Genomic DNA, 14206 nt, shown 5'->3' on the forward strand with positions numbered 1-14206 from the left:
GTAGTTGTACAACAATTAGACAGTACTTGCCATATTATTCTACTTAAAAGTATTGTGTACATGTTTTATTTGGACACTTGAAAACAAAATGGTGCATCAAGGGATTTCATCCTGAAAAATGTCAAATAAATAAATATACTAATGACAGTGTCTTTCTACGTTGACTGTCGATGCAAGCTGCAATACTGCCATCTGTAGGATGATAACAAGAGTGCAAGCTATTTCTACTGTACACTTTGGATCATCCTTTAACCTTTATTTAACCAGGCAAGTCAGCTTGGAACAAATTCTTATTTACAGTGACGGCCTACCCCGGCCAAACCCTAACGATGCTGAGCCAAAAGTGCGTTGCCCTATGGGACTCCCAATCACTGCCGGTTGTGGTACAGCCTGGAATTGAACCAGAGTCTGTAGTGACGCCTCAAACACTGAGATGCAGTGCCTTAGATCGCTGCGCCACTCGGGAGCCCTTAAGTGAAATAATGTGACAAAGGAGATTATTATAGAAATGCATATAAAACGCCAGTCTACATTTAGCTGTACACATCCATGTAATAGCCTATGCAATATGATTTTTAGGCAATAGCAGTACGTTTGTGTGCAAGGCTGAAATTAATTTCTTCATTTTCAAGCTGTTGGCTACATCCCTTACCAGCACACTAAGCCAATACTACATGGGGCAACATGAGATACGAACCCTTGCCACAATCTGCGACAATTACATGGATTAGGCACTTTACACAGAGAGCAACTTGACCAGTCAGTGAAATACAAGTGATAGGCTAGTTGCTTTGATGATCAGAACGTGCTGTTGGACTGTTAAGGAAGCTTCCATGAATAAGGGTTGGAACACGTCCAACTAAGTCTACAATTTTAATTGGCTGCAGAAGATGTGCCAGGGTGTATTCACTGCCACCTGGTGAGGTTAGCAAAGGGCTAACGAGTGCCATGTTATCGGATGGGACCAGCTACAATTTAGCTTTCTGTCACATGCAAGTAAATCGACAATTTTAATTGGCTGATACGCATTTTGTGTGTGAGAACCTGTTTAACTTTAAAAGCTTGCTTACGTTTGTAGGTATGGCCCCAGTATATTCTGACATGGGAAACAGCAGACAGACAATAACACATTGTTATCAAAAGGGTAGTTGAGTCATTTACCATGTCTAATAGTTGTTTTTGTGAGGCATTCCTTCACAGTTTCCTCATATACAATCCCTTCATGGTCCCGTCCATAAAAACAGTTCTAAACACTACTGTCTGGTTCTGAGGACTCCCTAGGGGCCCTAAAATGGAGTGACCCCTCCAAAGACAATCTGTGCACTCAGCACTTTTAACGACCTAGTACAACTATGCCACTGCACTATATTATTGGCATCAGCCCTGTGTCCCAGACAAGAATACTTAATTGTCCAGAGTGTGTTTCAGTTCTCTTACTCCAAAAAACATAGTCACTGCTTCGTGTATAGGTCTGACATGATTGTGTGTGTAATAATATTAGTAGAGCTTAACATGTCTATGGTTTGCGTGGTATTAATGATTACTAATGGAGAACAAAATGGAGGCCCAAGATTATGGAGAATGTCCCCTTAATGAGGCATGCACACAGTAATGTTGAATTCTTTGACTGGAAACAGGCATTCAGTATGCCCAAACGGAGGTATTTATTAGGTAATTAATTTAGAATAATATTGTCCCACATTCTTTCTGGCCATTTACAGTTAGACGTGCATACTTGTCCTCTGGATCATAACCCATATGATCCAGACAAAAACTATTTCATTTTCCTGTTCTTGGCAATGAATCAGAGTTCAGTAAGTTGTTACTTTGCACATACTCAGCCGTCTGAATGCAGTGTAGGGACTGACAGCCACAACTCACTTTAATACTGGAAAGAAACCAACCTAATTGGTTTGTCAAATGACTGAGGGCAAAAGGTGGGGAATTCCATGCTCCAAGCAGGTTCATTGGGATGAGTCTTATTCTGAGGCAGAACGGAACAATTTCCACTAGCTGGGCCAGCTGCATAGTTAGAATTGGCTATATTGTAAAAATTCATGATTTAAGGTTAGGCATTAGGGTTAGCAGTATTATAAAGGTTAGGGTAAAAATACGAATTCATGGCTTTGTGGCTGTGCCAGTTAGTGACCGCCCCACAGAGATTGCTCCAGAGCAAGATTCATGATGAAAAACACTGACCTTCTCCTCCAATGGCATGCTGATACATCCAATAGTAGTAGATCTTGCTGATACATCATCCAGTCTTTGTTAGGAAAGGGCTGCCACCATTCCACCTGATGTTTTAGCTGCCTTTTTGTGTTTACTGTACCATTTTGTTTTCAGTGAGTGCCTTTGTACTACTGTATGATGGAAATATCGACAAAATGTAAGCCTTCCTCACCTTGAATCTTTGGCACATATTTTCTCACAGTAAAATCAGTCTTATGGTATAGACCAGGGGTACTCAGCTCTTCCCCTACGAGGTCCGGGGCCTGCTGGTTCTGTTCTGCCTGATAATTAATCGCACACACCTGGTGCCCTAGGTCTAAATCAGTCCCTGATTAGAAGAGAACTATGGAAAAAAAAGAGTCGTGGAACTGGCTTCATGGTCCATAGCTGAGTTTGAGGGGTATAAATACTAGGTTGTAGAACATTCACACAAAAAAACTGAACGTGCCTGGATGACCTCTACTAAACACTATGTACTGATTCAGGGATGTGTGAAGAACCACAGGGATGTCCAGCAAGAACAGAGCCAAAGGATGTTTATTGTCACCACACAACACACTCCGGTTCACTTTGGGTACTTATCCATTCATGTGTTGTTTCTTGGAGGAAAGAGAAATGGAAATAGAGTTAACCATGCAAAGTTACACACAAGGCAATTAGGCCTATACTTTATTGCGCACTACTGCATCATGAGTGAAGCTAAATACAGTAAAGCGTGTACTCAAATACACACTACAAAGATAAACATGCCTAGAGCTAAACATTATTGCAGTGCCTGAATCACATCCATGAACATGGATGGCTAAATAGTTAGTAGGCCCAGGTAGAGCCTGAAGCTAGCGTTAGCCACGTCAAGTATGCTGTAAGGCTAGGATAATGCAATGGGCCTGTAGCATACAATTGGTGGGAAAGGCACTGCCACTGTAGTATACAATTATACCAGTAAAGGATCCACAATCTGCACAATAAGGACTGAAATGTGAGACAATGGCTTCAGACTGAACAGCCCCCATGTAGCCATAGCATTACCATTAGCAGTGGGCTACAAACATTTAGCAGGTCACGCTAACAAATGATTAACATCCCTGCAAACAGACTTCACTATCAACTCTCAAATAGGGCTACGTACATTACTTTACACGCTCACAGTACCACAGCGAACACTTCTTTGTTGCTAGCTCTGCGCCCATGTGTCCATTTCCCTCTCTTTATCAGATTAGCCACGCCCAGTAGGCAGGCAGCAGCAAGGTAATTACACGTGGAAGCAGTGATTCGTTTTTTTGGCTGGTGAATCGTGGTCTGCACTGGCCTTTTTTAACAGTACCTCAAGCACCAAAACACTTTTTTACAGTTCTATAAAGCGATGATATAGACTATTGTTGCTGACTTTTGGATGAGTGCTGGATGCCATGGCTCCAGTCGACATGTCTGGACTACATCAGAGAAAGGCACATATCCAACATCCATTTTCCCAAGCCTCTCTCTGTGCCTGTGTGTGTTTAACAGGCAGTGTTGAGAAGACCCCAAACCCTCACTCGCCCCCAAACACTTCCAAAATGCTGCTTCCAAACTAGCTTAGATAGTTGTTTGGCCTCAGTACAAACAGTCAGCTCCTATTACGAAAGATTGTGGATCATTCTGCATCTACTTAGCCTTTGGTCTTTTCTCTCATGTAGTGAAAGTCCATAAACCTGAATGTGAATGTTTGAATTGTTATACTCTCCAAAGGGATGCACTCTTATTGTAAAGAATTAACTGGAAATGTGTCCCAGGTTTACTGATACTGTATAATAAAAAATTATATGATCATATTTTAATATTATTACAAGCACAGTCCAACACACCAAAACACTATATCCATGTTCATTCTGAGTTATGCTTTTCCCCCCAAAAAAATATTTTAGCAATACTTCTAATCCTCTGAACAGGAGGTAGAAAAATATTATGGATTTAGTTTTATCAGCCTCATGCCAATTTCACCTTTATTGTGAACAGAACCTATCAAATAGCAACCATTCACTAGTACTGTAGAGTAGTGTGGTTCCGTGATACTGCTTTGGTTTTCAGATCCTCAGACTGTTTGCATGACCTCACACTATTGGCAAGACGATTCGACACTACCTCTCTACTACAGCTCTCTCTTTGTCTCACTCTCTCTCTCTCTCTCTCTCTCTCTCTCTCTCTCTCTCTCTCTCTCTCTCTCTTCTCTCTCCTCTTCTCCTCTCTCTCTCCTTCCCCCTCCCTCTCTCTCTCTCTTCTCCTCTCCCCCTCTCTCTCTCTCTCTCTCTTCTCTCTCTCTCTCTCTCTTCTCTCTCTCTCTCTCTCTCTTCTCTCTCTCCTCTCTCCTCTCTCTCTCTCTCTCTCTCTCTCCTCTCTCCCCCCTCTCCTCTCTCTCTCTCTCTTCCCTCTCCCTCCTCCCCCCCTCTTTCTCTCTCTCTCTCCTCTCTCTCTCTCTCCCTCTCCTTCTCCCCCCCCTCTCTTCTCCTCTCCTCTCTCTCTCTCCCCTCCCCCGTCTCTTCCACTTCTCGTCTCGCTCTCCTCTCCGTCTCTCTCTCTCTCTCTCTTCCCCTTCTCTCCATTCTCCTCTCTCCCCTCCACTCTCCCCCCTTCTCTCTCTTCTGCACATCTCTCTCTTCTACTGCTAACTTGGTACTTCCGTTGAATAAAAGCTTCTTTCTACTCCCAGCACATCTGGGAGCAGCACACAGTCAGAACACAGAAGGATTTGGCTCACAGGTTAGAGTCACGACGCATCAACGGTACGTTACTACTTACTACAGGAGTGCATTATACAGTACCAATCCATTCAGGGACAAGAATACTGCGTTAAAACATATCCTGTTCAAGAGGCACAATTTGGCCTCTTGATAACTTGACGTTTATCCTTGGCTTGGAGGACAGTGGCAAGGTAAAGTTTTGGTACATCGGTACTGGGCAGCTTCCAGTGCTGCTAGTAAGAGGGGATGAGAGTGCTGGACCGAATAAAATGTACCTTGGCCTCAGTAACACCTAGAAAATATAGATAAAGGCATTTTGTTTTCATGTTTTAAAGCTTTTAGAGAGTAAATCGTTTTTTTAAGCTGATGAGCTGTGTAATAAAAACTTGTACATAGCTTATCAGAATTCAGAAGTTTTCCTGCAGCTCAATCTATTTCATAACATGGAACTGCAGTGAAATTCTGAGATTCTTGTCACTCAAACTTTTACATTCTATGTTGTTTTTTCCTTTTGCTTAGTGTGCTTTGTTGTGCTGACTTGACTGTCCCTGCTGTCACTCACATAGTCAGTGTCAGTGAATTTTGTGCAAACGAAACAATATCTTCTGTATTTTTTCAGTGTATACATGGATAAAACTGAGGGGGCACATGTTGCGGGCATGGCATGACAATTTTTTAATTTTATTTATTTTACCTTCATTTAACTAGGCAAGTCAGTTAAGAACAAATTCTTATTTTCAATGTCCTAGGAACAGTGTGTTAACTGCCTTGTTCAGGGGCAGTGAGCATGAGCATGATGCCACTGGCCAGTGTGTTTCCTGGCTACTATACCAGTTGGGGTTAGAGCAGGGGTGGGCTATTCCAGTCCTCGGGGGCCTGATTGGTGTCACACTCTTTCTCCATCCCTAGCAAACACAGCTGATTAATCAAATTGCATTCTAAACTGAAGATCATGATTAGGTGATTATTGGAGTCAGGTGTGTTAGCTGGGGCTGGGGCAAAACTCTGACACCAAACAGGCCCACGTGGACTGGAATTGCACACCCCTGGGTTAGAGGGTAACTGTTACGGCTGAACACCCTTTCCTACCCAACACAGTCCTATGTCATTTCTGACAGAGGCAGAAGGCAGCCAAATTTTGATTTGTTCGAGTAATACTATACATTCAACGAAGGATTTGGATCTTTCTTTGAGAGGATGTGTCCCAAAGATGTCTGTCTGATTTTAATATTTTTTGATTTTATTGAAAATGTATAGGTTGAACTGAATTGTTAGTTGCAGTTTTCAGCATGTATTGCATGTATCAGCTAGGGCTGCCTACAGTATTCAGCTGTTGGAAGTCTTAGAATGCACTGTGCCGTAGTTTGAACAGTTTTAGAATACACTGTGCTGTAGTTTGAACAGATTTAGAATGCACTGTGCCGTAGTTTGAAACAGATTTTAGAATGCACTGTGCCGTAGTTTGAACAGATTTAGAATGCACTGTGCCGTAGTTTGAACAGATTTAGAATGCACTGTCCGTAGTTTGAACAGAATTTAGAGTGCATCTGTGCCGAGTTTGAAAGATTTAGAATGCACTGTGCCGTAGTTTGAAAACAGATTTAGAATGCACTGTGCGTAGTTTGAAGATTTAGAATGCACTGTGCCGTAGTTTGAACAGATTTAGAATGCACTGTGCCGTAGTTTTGAACAGATTTAGAATGCCACTGTGCGTAGTTTGAAACAGATTTAAGAATGCACTGTGCCGTAGTTTGAACAGATTTAGAATGCACTGTCCGTAGTTTGAACAGATTTAGAATGCACTGTGCCGTAGTTTGAACAGATTTAGAATGCACTTTTGCCGTAGTTTTGAACAGATTTAGAATGCACTGTCCGTAGTTTGAACAGTTTTAGATGCCTTGCCGTAGTTTTGAACAGATTTAGAATGCACTGTGCCGTATGTTTGAACAGATTTAGAATGCACTGTGCCGTAGTTTGAACAGATTTAGAATTGCACTGTGCCGTAGTTTGAACATATTTAGAATGCACTGTGCCGTAGTTTGAACAGATTTAGAATGCACTGTGCCGTAGTTTGAACAGATTTAGAATGCACTGTGCCATAGTAGCACTCACGTCTGTAGCCATGAAGTGCTTTGAAAGGCTGGTCATGGCTCACATCAACACCATCATCCCAGAAACCCTAGACCCACTCCAATTTGCATACCGCCCCAACAGATCCACAGATGATGCAATCTCTATTGCACTCCACACTGCCCTTTCCCACCTGGACAAAAGGAACACCTATGTGAGAATGCTATTCATTGACTACAGCTTGAGTTTGACTACAGTTCAACACCATAGTGCCCTCAAAGCTCATCACTAAGCTAAGGACCCTGGGACTAAACACCTCCCTCTGCAATTGGATCCTGGACTTCCTGATGGGTCGCCCCCAGGTGGTAAGGGTAGGGAACAACACATCCGCCATGCTGATGCTCAACACGGGGGCCCCTCAGGGGTGCGTGCTCAGTCCCCTCCTGTACTCCCTGTTCACTCATGACTGCATGGCCAGGCACGACTCCAACACCATCATCAATTTGCCGATGACACAACAGTGGTAGGCCTGATCATTGACGAGACAGCCTATAGGGAGGAGGTCAGAGACCAGGCCGTGTGGTGCGAGGATAACAACCTCTCCCTCAACGTGATCAAGACAAAGGAGATGATTGTGGACTACAGGAAAAGGAGGACCGAGCACGCCCCCATTCTCATCGACGGGTCTGTAGTGGAGTAGGTTAAGAGCTTCAAGTTCCTTGGTGTCCACATCACCAACAAACTATCATGGTCCAAACATACCAAGACAGTCATAAAGAAGGCACAACAAAGCCTATTCCCCCTCAGGAGACTGAAAAGATTTGGCATGGGTACTCAGATCCTCAAAAAGTTCTACAGCTGCACCATCGAGAGCATCCTGAGAGCATCGAGAGCATGCCCGGCCTCTGACCGCAAGGCACTACAGAGGGTAGTGCGTACGGCCCAGTACATCACTGGGGCCAAACTTCCTGCCATCCAGGACCTCTATACCAGGCGGTGTCAGAGGAAGGCCGTAAAAAAAAGACTCCAGCCACCCTAGTCATAGACTGTTCTCTCTGCTACTGCATGGCAAGCGGTACCGGCGCACCAAGTCAAGGTCCAAAAGGCTTCTTAACAGCTTCTACCCCCAAGCCATAAGACTCCGGAACAGCTAATCAAATGGCTACCTAGACTATTTGCATTTCCCCCCTCTTTTACGTTGCTGCTACTCTCTGTTTATTATCTATGCATAGTAACTCTACCTACATGTACATATTACCTCAATTACCTCGACTAACCGGTGCTCCCGCACATTGACTGTACCGGTACCCCCTGTATCTAGCCTCACTACTGTTATTTTACTGCTGCTCTTTAATTATTTGTTACTTTATTTTAGATTTTTTACTTATCTATTTTTTACTTACCACTTATTTTTCTTAAAACTGCATTGCTGGTTAAGGACTTGTAAGTAAGCTTTGCACTGTAAGGTCTACAACTTTTGTATTCAGCTCTGTGGACATATAACATTTGATTGATTTGATAACAGTTTAGGAATACACTGTGCCGTAGTTTGAACAGTTTTAATCAATACATACAGTAGTTTGGTTATGAGAATTTCTACAGAAAGGGAAATGATCAGGACAGCTATGGACAGTCTCTTTATCCCCGACACATTCGTAAAAGTAATGCTTTTTTAAGACACGACATGAATGATCTATTGTTCCTAACCATGAAGTCAGAAAATATATGCTACTATATAATGTTTACTGTGGGCGTGTGTATGACACGCATGTGCATGCGTGTGTTTGCTCATGCACGAGTGCATGTGCATGCGTGTGTTTGCTCATGCACGAGTGCATGTGTGTATTTGCAAATGCACGTATATATCTATGTGTCCATCTGTGTGTATACAGTACATGCACACCTATGTACTGTACACATGCACCTTATGCTCCTCAGTTAACCAAGACTGTTTTATTACTCTCTGGTCTTCCTATCTAGCTCCTTGATTTTGCATGCTGTTATACATAGAATGATGCCCAATTTGTTTGGACACATTGGGTGTGTGTGTCCAACTCATGAGTTGAAATTCTAATTGAATTTGAGTTTGAGTGGCAGGAAGTAGCATTTAATTTAGTGCAATTTAAAGAAAATTCCACCCAGTCATAGAACATGAGATTTTTATTGATTCTGACAGGTCACTCTTCCAGATACCAAAGAATATATCACTTTTCTCTGGAAACAATGTTCATATACTCTTTTAACCTTAGTGCTTAGAATAGTCAAATATATTCATAGATCTTTATATTCATTTGTTTGGCTTATTTTTGAAGACCTCAGGGTAAACTTCAGGGTTAAACTAATGCATTCTGGGAAATGTTGTATTTTCCCCATTTTGAATTTTGAAAAAGTTATGAAATATAATAACTTAGAATATTCACATACATGTTTTGTTTTCCTTGATCATTCATTTTAAGAGTTTGTCCTGAAAATCAATTGTTTCAACAATATTTTATATACAGGTCTATGATGGGCAATGGGCATGTTTCCCAGCCCCCTGCTCCCTTACCCCTCTGAGGGCCTCTGTTGTCAATGTCCACTCTGTTATGGTGCCCGTGGTCTCCAGAGAACCAGGCGGGTTTAAGGGCCTCCTTAGGAATACAGCCCCCACAGCCCTGTGTTTATCTTGGCTTCCAACACCCTCCCAGGGTCCTGCATTCATCCAAATTCACAGGGCTCCACCACGGCAGGAACAGACCAGGGCCTTATTGGCCTCCACCTCAATGGGGAACGGAACATACCACACTGGCTGAATGGACATACTGTAGAAGGGGTAGAAGACCTATACGGCGGCCGCTCCAGACTTGGCTGGCTCACAATGGGAGTGTAGATTGTGAAGGTTGGAGGATGGCAAGGTTTTAATTGATGCCTTGAAAGAGCATGTGGATTTATTGGCTACCTGTAGAGAGATAGAGTAGTATGCTACAGTAAACCCAGGGATAAGGTTTTGGTTGGCCATGCTGAATATTTATATATGGCAACTGTGTTAGGGAGCAGCTAGTTCTTCAGGGAGGGATTTTCATCAAATTCATTCTTGAAAGGCCTCCCTTTTGTGAAATTAGCGTTATGGTCAACGTTGCCTTAGCTACTAGTTGTGTGGTACATGCATTCAAATCAAAGTTTAGAACTACATCCAGCTCAGTTGGAATGCTGGGATCAAATCATTGAATTATTCGAACACTTCATAAAGTCCCTCTTTATATCAGGCAGACAAAGCCCTTCTCCTTCTAGATTTTCAAAGAAGGTCCTAGATAGATTGAAGATTTTGAGAGTTCCAGAAAAAGTCGCTGTCCTAACTAAGGGCTGGATTCAAAGTAATATCACGAAAGATCCACGTTAAAATGTAAAGGTAATTTCCGATTGAGCCAACAAATGCAGTTTCCGCGAACGTGGGAACATTGCCTTTAACTGTCCATCGAGCTATAACGCAGATCTTCCACGAGGGTAAATTAATTTGAATTCCATTTTTTTTTGACAGCACCCCTTTTGACTTGAACGAAACCTTTCATGCATATTTTTCCATTGTAGAAGTGCTCAGACAGTGACTTTTTAGACCTGAATGCCAAAACATTCAAGAGATGAAGGTGCTCAAAGAACCTCTTTAAGCTAGGGGGCACTATTTTTATGTTTGGAAAAATAACGTTCCCAAGGTAAACTGACTATTTCTCAGGCTCAGATGCTAGAATATGCATATAATTGACAGATTAGGATAGAACACACTCTAAAGTTTCCAAAACTGTCAAAATATTGCCTGTGAGTATAACAGAACTGATTTTGCAGGCGAAAACCTGAGGAAATCCAACCCGGAAGTGCCTTTTATTTGGAAAAATCCCTGTTCCATTGCCTGCCCATCCTCCATTTAAAGGGGTATCAACCAGATTCCTTTTCCAATGGCTTCCTCAGGCTGTGACCAGGCTTTAGACATAGTTTCAAGCTTTTATTTTGAAAAATGAGTGAGATTTATCAAAACGCTGCGTGTCCTTTGATTAGTTCATGCGTAGTATTGAATAGTTTACCGTCCGGTTGAAATATTATCGATTATGTATGTTAAAAACAACCTGAGGATTGATTATAAAAAACGTTTGACATGTTTCTACGAACATTATGGATACTTTTTGGAATTTTCGTCTGCCCTTCAGGACCGGCATGAGCCTGTGGTTTTCTGAACATAACGCGCAAACCAAATGGAGGTTTTTGGTTATAAAAATAAGCTTTATCGAACAAAAATAAAATTTATTGTGTAACTGAGTGCAAACATCCAAAGATCATCAAAGGTAAGCGATTAATTGTATTGCTTTTCTGACTTTCGTGACCAAGCTAATTTGCGGCTAGCTGTTCTTACTGTTTTGTCTAGTGATTGATAAACTCACAAACGCTTGGATTGCTTTCGCTGTAAAGCACATTTTCAAAATCTGACACGATAGGTGGATTAACAACAAACAAAAAATGTACAATATTTTTAGTATTTTGGGGGGAATTTGGGGCTCCGCAATTCAGCGGCTGTTTACAAAAATGATCCCGCTAAAGGGATCCGTGCGCCAAGAGGATTTATAATTATTAAACTATTTTGCATACCGCACCATATGTCTTCATCACTGTCTTCACCATATGTCTTCATCACTGGAAAAGTCAAATGGTTGAGATTGATCTAATTTATATGCTTACCAACAGGGTTGACAAACTGTTTTAGAATTTCTAGATTTTTTTGTTGCTGTTGAAATGTCCTTTTTTCCTTTAATGTCAATTATCTAAAACACGTGTATTCACATATTTTGTAGCTTAGACCCTATTTTACATCATCTGAGGTTTTTGTGTTTTTCCCACCATCAGTTGAGACACAATAGGCTCTTGAATACAGAGTGGGGTGTCATGTTTTGGCTGATAAATGTACTAAAATGGGAATACAATTAAAACATCAACTTTCGAATGGTACCACAAAGATGGTTGGAGGTCCACACATTAGAGAATGTTAACTTGAATGGTAATATCAGTTGTTTTAAATTATACTGTCAATCCTCCACCAGAAAGCTTTTGAAATCATAGAAACATAGATCATAGAATAAAAACAACAATTTGAGTTGACATTCAACGGTGGGTGGACCGGCGGCAATGTTTGTGGTAGTAATTAGAACTTAAAATGTAAGTTCAATTAAAATTTTAATTGGAGTACCAGCTAAATTGCAGTGGTCTGAAGGGATAGGTCCATTCTATGAATTATATTTCTATCAATGAAAGGACACCAACCCTGCATTCAAGAGAATGTTGCGTCTCAACCGATGGCAGGAACAACACAACCTCAGATGATGTAAAGTAGGATCTAAGCGAATATGACAAAATCATTTACATTAAAACAATTTTTTAAAAGAAATTATGAAATAGTTTGACAACTCTGTATGCTTTTTAACGATATCAAACTCAACCGTTTATCTTTTCCAGTAAGGAAGACATGGATGTCTCATGGTATGGTGGGGTGTGCAAAATTGTTCAACTTTGAGCACCTCTATCTCCTAAATGTTTTGGCGTTCAGTTCCAAAAACTCCCTTTCTGAATACTTCTTCAATGGGCAAACATGTACTGTATGGAATGTTTTGTTTAAATGAAAAGGGATGCTATCAAAAAGTGATTGAATTAAAATGGAGTTACCTGCCATACTTATGCAATACAGATTGAATCCAGCCCTAAGAGGAGTTATGAAGAATATAGCTAATTTTATGATTTAGCTGGAAGTTCTACAGTTCTGATGATATGCAATTTCATGTGCATGTGCCATTTAGTGTTTCCTCACAAATATAACTGAGCTGATCCACCCAGTTAGATCTCTGACAGCAAATTTTGGAGCTGTATTTCCTGAGATTGTGAAACTTAGAGAATGCAGGTCTGCTCTCACACACGTGTGTGAACTTGTCTAGGCGTGTGACCCAAGCCTCTCTTTGTGTGTGTCTGTGTGTGTGTGTGATAGAGTGTGAGAGAGTGAGTGAGTGAACTTGTTTAGGCGTGTGACCCCAGTGTGGATTTATGTTTGTGTGTACATGACTGCGTGTGAGCAGAGTCAAACCTACTTGTGATACACTTGGGTGGAATGACTTTTGAACTTTGAACTTGGGAGACTGACTTTACTGGCCTCTGAATTCCTCTGGCCTCCCTCTGTAGTCTTTCATTTACCTCAGGGTAGTGTTCATTAGGGCAGGTAATATTTTTTTAAACATTGCAAAGAAATATTAAAATGATTGATGATTGGACAAGTCCCGGTAGTCCCTCCATATTTCAGTCCGCATTCTTTCGTTTGGTGCCTAATGAACTCAACCCAGGACTGAGATGAAGAAGAACAGATATGATGTAATCTCCTTGTAGGGTAGAGTCCATCTGTGTCTGGATGTTGGAATGAGTCTAGTTTGTAATCTATCAAAGGGTTGCTGGACTGCATGGGCCCCTCAAAATGTAACACAATGAAGGTACAGTAAAGCTGTGGTGGAAATCAGAGAAGAAATAAACCTGGGTTACAGTGGCTCACTCTCTCAAAGAGCTATTCAAGAGTAGGAAACCATTGGTAACATTTGGCAACTATTGGTAACACTTCGCAACCATTGGTAACACTTTAGGTTTTTACCGTACTCTAATGCAGGTATGGATCTGGGCCTTGAGAGTTCTGGTCTTGACGCCATCTCTGCCTACTGTAAGCTTTAACACACAGTCGTTCCATGACCTCTAAATGCCTATCTGATATCTACAGCCTTTGACTAGCCCTTTCTGTCACCCAAGCAGATCAAGATGATTGTATTGTGTCGTGTGCTGAAGGAGATGAGAAAGTCTGGGTACAATCCTTTAGCAGAGCTAAATGGCATAACAGACTCAGGAGTTAATACATCTTATAGTGTCCACTCTCATCCCTCACATTTTGGGGAAGGTTGTCCTCTACCTTATTTACCCCCTGGACATAGAAGAGCAGGATCACACCCAGTGACCCATTAGGCCACCAGGCATCCCAGCTGAAGTGACCAGTAACATCCCTGCCCATGTGGAATAACCATGTAACCATGCTTTTATCCACCATCAAGGCAGCTTTTATTCACACACAGACGTGCACACGCACATGCACACACACACACACACACACACACACACACACACACACACACACACACACACACACA

At 41.7% G+C, this 14206-nt stretch overlaps 1 protein-coding gene across 1 annotated transcript in view; it reads left to right on the forward strand.

The window, feature by feature from the left end:
• Positions 1-4923: 4923 nt before the first annotated feature.
• LOC111962093 (aggrecan core protein-like) overlaps positions 4924-14206 on the forward strand; it is a 33963-nt gene continuing 24680 nt past the window's right edge. Inside the window, 1 exon segment of the mRNA XM_023984918.2 lies at positions 4924-4988. The gene's annotated coding sequence lies outside the window, so the exon portion shown is untranslated.

This window comes from Salvelinus sp. IW2-2015, linkage group LG4q.1:29 (assembly GCF_002910315.2).
Source record: "Salvelinus sp. IW2-2015 linkage group LG4q.1:29, ASM291031v2, whole genome shotgun sequence".
Taxonomy (NCBI): domain Eukaryota; kingdom Metazoa; phylum Chordata; class Actinopteri; order Salmoniformes; family Salmonidae; genus Salvelinus; species Salvelinus sp. IW2-2015.